The following is a 6,983-nucleotide window of genomic DNA, read 5'->3' on the forward strand; positions in this document are numbered from 1 at the left end:
TTTTCACATCTTCCAAATGGCACAATAACATCACAGCGATGCTTTCTTCATGGGGATTCCTGTGTGTCACACAGTAGGGAGCAAGGCTGAGCACACAGTAGGCATTCAGTAAACACCTCTTCAAAAGTGATGGTGAGGATCATGATCATCGGGCTGTTGTCATTCTGTGTTGCAGTCGGCTCAGTATGTGTCTGTGCGAAAGAGTAGGTGGGGCAGGCCATTGACCATCTGTTGGGATGACACATCCCATAGCGAATGTCGGCACTGGAGTTCCAATTTTCTACCAATTCCAGCTTGTTGATAATTCAGTCCACACCCTGATAGGCAGCAAGTGATGAGGGTTTGAGTGGTTGGATCCCTGACACTCATGTGAGAGTTGGGATTGAGTTCAGGAATTATCTTTGGCCAAACTCCAGCTGTTTGGGAGCATTTGAGGAATGAACCAATGGATGAGAGTTCTGAAAGTCTCCCTTTGACTTTCAAAGGCATCTTTTAAAAAAAGGATTTGTTTATTTAAAAGAGAGAGTTACACTTCCATCCTCTGGTTCACTCCGCAAGTGGATACAACAGCCAGAGCTGGGCCTGTCTGAAACCAGGAATCAGCAGCTTCTACCGGCAGCATGTAAGTGCCGGCATCCAAGGGCTTGGGCCATCCTCTGTTGCTTTCCCAGGTCATAAGCAAAAAATTGCATCAAAAGTAGAGCAGCCAGGACTCAAATCAGTGTCTATATGAGATACCAGTGCCACAGGTGGCAGATTTATCCAATATGCCACAGCACCGTTTCCTCAAACAAAATTTTGTAATTATAAATGTAAAGACAGGAAATGAAGAAGACAAAGGAAGAGGTAGACTTCAGCATGTTCTCTATTGGAAGCTTCTCTGAGGATCAATATTCTTGGCTTCTAGTGAGGAAAAGGCTTGTTGGCTTAAGGATCAAGCAGGATTATCAGACAAGAGTCTTGTGTAAGCACCCCTGGGTGCACTCTGTCCTCTCCCCCTTGATTAGGGCCCCAGAACCTCCTACTCCATTTTTTTTCTGCATGCAGTTGGAGAATACAGGGTACCACAAAGCTCTATGATCAATTACACCTTTGTTCCTGCAGGTTGAAACTGGGCCGGGTCCTTGAACTTTCCCAACTACTGAGAAAGCTGTTTAGGTCATTGCCTCAAAACCTTGCGAAGTTAACCAAACCCAGGAAATGAACCTCTGTCTTGAACTAACTCCTTACTCAACCCCTCCTTGTGGGTACACCCAGATAGGACACCTTTGTCTTGGGGTCCTTCCCTAGGGAGCATTAGCTCTGCACCCAACTGTCCCTAGTACTGGCTGTTACTGATCACCTTGGCCCGTAGTACTTTCTTGCTTGGACTTCCAACTGGCCTCCCTCTCTGGACAGTTTGGGGCCCTCCATTGCTACCACTTTCAGGTGACTCCAGCCATGGGTTCCAGCCAGACAAAACCTTTTCACTGATCTACTCCCACCTGGACTGATGTGAACACTTGCAAAGTGTTGTGGTGGACTAGAAAAGAACAGAAAGATGGACTCAGAGAATCTGGTTCCATTTGGCTGTGTTAGTGAAACGGCAGGCAGTGAACAATGGTCCACAGCTTATGGGATGTGCAGGTCCTTGGAAAAGCCTTAAGTTGTTGTCTAACAGGTAAGATGAGGATGAAGACATTTGCTTGTAGGACATCAGGAGGACAAAAGCTCGATGTGCTCTGTGTATTGCTGTCACAGACAATGAAGGACACAGGTGACAGAAGGCAGCTGGGTACTAGTGTGTTTAAAGCAATGGCAGTTAGCTGACCTGGAGGGAGGTGGTTTTCTCTCTCCCCCGTTGTAGAAGGACTGACCTCTAGGGCCAACAGGTGCAGCACCATTGTCAGGAGAGCATGGTTGGATACTCAGTGATGTATTCTCGTATTCTGGCTCATATTTTCCAAATCATGTCTCAGGTTACAAGTTGGTTGAGTCTCACCTCTGTGTCAGGGCCATTCCTGTTCATCTTGTTGGACTGGGGTTTCCTTGGTCAGGTCAGATGTGAAGTAGACACCAGGATCATTGGGGTGAAGTGGAGAAGCCTGTGTGAATCAGCATGCAACAGAGAACTGGACCATGGAAGGTCAAGTACCCCAATGCAGCTGTATTAAAAAGCCAAGAAAGGAAAAGCATGGGTTCCGTTCTGGTACAAACACAGCTCCACCACCAGCACTGAGTATCAGTGACTGGATCAGACATTGGGCTTGTTAGGATGGGTGAGCTATGGTTTTGCTTTCAGAGGTAGGATCATCATGTGTCCAGCCACCTACAAATGTGCACTAAAGTGTGGATGTCTACAGCTAAGTAACCTGGCTGCCAAGGATACACTTTCATGAAAAGGTCAAAACCCCTGATGAAAAGAGCGTGCCATCTTCTCTTTGCACAATCGACATGTTCCTTGGTAACTCAGCAGATCTGGAATCTGCAAAAACGCTTTGTGTCTGCATGCAATAAGGAGCTGGGTTCTGTGTTTGGTCATCAGCATGAGCAGGAAGGCCAACCCCATGTAGGTCTGATCTAGATGTCAGAGACAGACCCTCTTCTCATGCTGACAAACAAAACTTGCAGGCTTTTGAAAAGCACTGACACAGTATGACTTCTCTCCTTTAAATAATATTTATTTTATTTATTTGACAAGCAAAGTTACACAGAGGAAGAGAGGGAGAGATCTCACACCCATCGGTTCACTCCCCAAATGATTGCAAGGCTGGGGCTCAGTCAGGTGGAAGCTAGGAGTCAGGAGATTTTTTCAGGTTGTCCACATGGGTATAAGGGTCAGAATACCTGGGTCCATTCTCTGCTGCTCTCTCAGGTGCATTGGCAGACAGTGGAGGTTGGGACTTGAACTGGTGCCCACATGTGTTGTTGACTTAAATAACCCTTAATGTCACAGCAACAACCTCAGTATGGCTTCTTTAGGGCATTTTGTGGCTGGAGACTTCCTTAGAACATTCGGGGAGAGAAAAAGAATTATATATTTTCTACTGTGTTTTGCTCTGTGTGTGGTGTGTCGGAGGGTGTTGGGGAAAAGTCTTGTGAAAAACCCTGTGTCTACTTGAGAGGGTGATATGTGGACTCCCATGCTGGGTGGCTGTCTCCCTGGCTTTCTGTTGGATTTGCTGCCTAAGGAACAGTCTTCTAAAAACAGGAAGGCCACCAATAGGGGAGCCCAGAGACTACTCTGCCAGAGAGAGAGAGAGAGAGAGAGATCCATGGAGGGCATGAGGAAGCAGTACTTGAGGTTGGAGAGATGTTGGGAGGTGAACACTTGAGGTAGGAGCAGGGGAACTGCAAGCCGAGAAGCTTCTAGAATCATGGTCAACATTTAGCAAGTAAAAGGGATGGAGTGAGCGCCAGGGGCATACACCCTCTGAAGAGGGTGTGGCCAACAGGGGACAGCCCCATGGAAGACCAGAAACTCTGTCTATGATGAGTGGCTTCCTGGAGCTGCCACTGGCTGCCAGGGGAAGAAAGGAGAGTCAAGATGCCTATGAGAAGTGCCAGTGATTTTTAGCTGCTTGTTGAACAAACGGATTCCCAGGGTGCCACTCTGTGTCACCATGTTCGCTCCTCCTCTTACCTGCTGGAGGGGATGTGGCACTCCTGCCAATCCACTGTGGGAAACATGGCACCCGTCTTAGTCAACTTGTGACCTCTCTAGGTTCACGTTGGGCTGCTCCCCGCCCTAACTAGTGCCCACGCCCCATTTCCAATCTGTCAATGAGCCCTGCTTGTTCTGTCTGGCAGTGTGGTGGCCTCTGCTGGTACAAATATTCCTTTACACTCAGCGACGAAACGGACTGGTCACAGCAAGGTAGCTGCACTCGAGGACAGTGAGAAAGGGATGATGGTGTTTCAGGAAACTTTAGGGGAGTAATAGACAAAGAGAGGCCTTCTCCAGGTTCTGTTCATCAATTGTATAAATGCAAGGAAGCTGCTGCAGCATTCATGGGCCAGGGGCTCTGGCAGTGGGAGACCGGAATCCTCTGGATAAGCAGCTCAGTCCCCAACATTCTGAAAGTTCAGGAAAGCTCCTTTGAGTTCAGAGTAAGAACTGTAACAGGCAGGGGGGCTTTAACAGGCTCAGAGAGCATGACTGCAGGTGGAGGGGAATGCTCACTTTTACTCAAGATGAACCACACCAATGGTGGGTGGAAGAAGGTGAAACCTCTTTTTTGGATGGTACAGTGGGGTCGCTCTGGAGAGCTCCAGCTACCTGTCCTGGGAGATGCTATGTTGCCTTCCTCTGTACTGTGGATATTCTGCCAGACCGGCCTCACTCCAAGCAGGGGTGCCATAGAGCAGAGCCTCAGGAACTCAGGAAGCTAGGGTCAGTTCCAAGCATGAGCTCTGCATGGCTGCCTCCACTGACATTCTCTTCCCAAGTCCTCCAGATTCTCTTCCTCTCCTTTCCATTCCCAAGATTCCCAGATTTGGCCTCAGGGATATGTTGACTCTATTTGAACAAGTGTCGAAGTGTAAGCTGACCTTATAGATATTTTGGAGAACATTTTTTGTTCAGTTAAACAATGTTGGAGTGCGGTTCTTGAGCCTGGACTTGGTTTACCTTTGCTTCACTTCTTGCTGTGTACCTACTGCCGGCAGGTGGGGTCTGTAATGGTGGGGTGAGGGTGGGACACCAGCTTGCTGTTGCCTCTCCTTTGGCCAAGGATATCTTCAGGCTGCGATGGAAACTTGTCTTCCAGTCACCTTATGGGACATTTAATGAAGGCATGGGCTAGCCATCCACCAAAAAAAAAAAAAAAGTTGCAGAGAGAATGAGAGTGGAGAGAGAGAGAGAGACCATGTGAGCAAGCTTCCATCTGCTGGCTCAGTGCCCAAAAGATTGAAAGAAGCCTGACCTGGACCAGGCTCCATTAGGGTCTTGCGTGGGTGGCGGGAGCGCAAGTACTTGCACCATGTTCTGCTGCCTTCCAGGTGCTTCAACAAGAGGCTGGAAGGGAAGCTGCATTTCTGGCAAACAGATAGGAGATGCTGGTGTTGGGAGAAGTGGCCTAACCCATAACAGCTCAACGCTGGGCCCAACACATGTTTTTAATGCTGATCACCACGTGTTTTTCAACGGCCAGCTAAAGACCAGATGCCTGTGACATCCTCTTGCACCACTTCCTAAATAAAACAGTATTCTCTTATGGTCCCTTCCCTCATCACCTGCTGATACCCCAGCATTGGTACTATCATATCGTATAGTTATCATGTGTCCTCTGATTTCTGATATCCTAAATGGTTAGATAGGTGGGAGATACATATATTAGTTCTACCTAGTTTGTTCAAAAATGTGTCCCAAATCCCTCCCTAAAACAGATGGGGTTCTCAGCTGGGTTCCCTCCATCTTGTCCCAGCAGAGCATACTGCAGGGTGCAGAACGTGCATCTGTCAGCTTTCCTAGGTTCCCTGTTACCTGCCAGGACACTGTTTGCCACAGTAGGGCTAGGGCTGGGGTATGGGGCAGCCCCTAAATAGGTGAGTTCACCTTGCCGGGAGCAGGTTCTTAGTGACCATCCTGAGGGGGCATGGGTACCTAGTCAGATGAGGGGGGAGAGGGTCCACTGTGGTAGCTTGGACTCAATCCTGGTAGGTGTCTGTGTGTTTGCATCACAGGAACTGGCAAATACTCAGGGTCAGGACTTGCCCTGCCACAGAGCCATCAGCACCTGTGTGTTGTTGTGCATATACTTGCTTGGAAGTCCCTCTCATCTGCCTGACAATGAGTCTCAGGAAAGCAAGGACTGCATCTTCTTTGCGTTTTCATCCCAAGGATTAAGCCACGCATGTATCTCACTGCGAACCAGCAGGAAGTCCTGGTTCACTGAATTGGAAAGACGAGAAGCCCCGATGACTCCAGAGGGATGAGCCACATGGGAACAGGGTTGTCAATCAAGACAAGAGAATGTTGGACTTGGGTGGCAGAGGATGGGTTAAGGGTAACAGGTGTTGAGCGGCAGGAGGTAGGATGTTGCCCACTCCAGTTCAAGGGAAATCTCATCTGAGAAGGCGACCTTGTAAGGTGATTTCCACTCAGGACAGCAGATGAGGTTTGAGATGCCTCTCCCTTAGCTCTAGGTCCTTAATTAACCTCAATTATATGGGCTCTGGGAAGGGGTGTGGGGGGCAGGTCCCGGCTTAGCTTTTTCAACCTGGCAATCTGCACATTCTTAGCCTGAATGTCAGAGAGTAACTGGGGAAGTCCCTTTGGTTGTCACTCTTAAGTCTCCTGATCTCAGCCCAGTTGGTTCCCTGGTGGAGCTGAAAGAATGCAGCAGGCAAAGGAGAACATGATGTGTCCCCAGAGGAAGGATGGGATGATCCTCTCTTGATGTCACACCTCCCCAGCACGCGCATGCGCATGCTTACGCGCGTGCGCGTGCACACACACACACATCGGCATTTGGGCGTGTTCATTCCCGCTGTGCTAACTGCCAGGGTGTGGTGCTTGAAATTAGAGCAACCCCTCTGACTCCCAGGGGAATGTCCGTGTGTGACTTGCACCTCCTGCATAATCCTCTCTCTTGCCCCAATAATGGATCAACAAGGTTGCCATGGTGAGGCCAGTTGGTGTGGCCAAAGCCTCATGCCAACTCTCTGGCACCAGCATCGCCACTGTTCTGAGGTCACTGAAGGTCCTGTGAAGCAAGGGGCCTTGTTCCTGAACCCCAGTCAAGTAGCATCTTTCCTGGACATGCACTGGGATGCAAAGAGGAACTTGGGGTCAGTCTGATACCTTACAAGGGAAGAACTGTCACGAAAGCTCTGGAAGCCTGTTAATAGCAACTTTTGTTGGCTCCCTATTTTCCATCCTTTCTGTATAAGCACCACACGCTAACCGATTGTGCCATTGGAGCTCCAATTTTCCATCCTTTCTGGCAAGCAAGTACTAAGTTGAGTATTCACTAAGTCTCTGCCTTCGGTCTACTTGAGGT

The sequence above is a fragment of the Ochotona princeps genome, chromosome 15 (genome assembly GCF_030435755.1).
Source record: "Ochotona princeps isolate mOchPri1 chromosome 15, mOchPri1.hap1, whole genome shotgun sequence".
NCBI classification, from domain to species: domain Eukaryota; kingdom Metazoa; phylum Chordata; class Mammalia; order Lagomorpha; family Ochotonidae; genus Ochotona; species Ochotona princeps.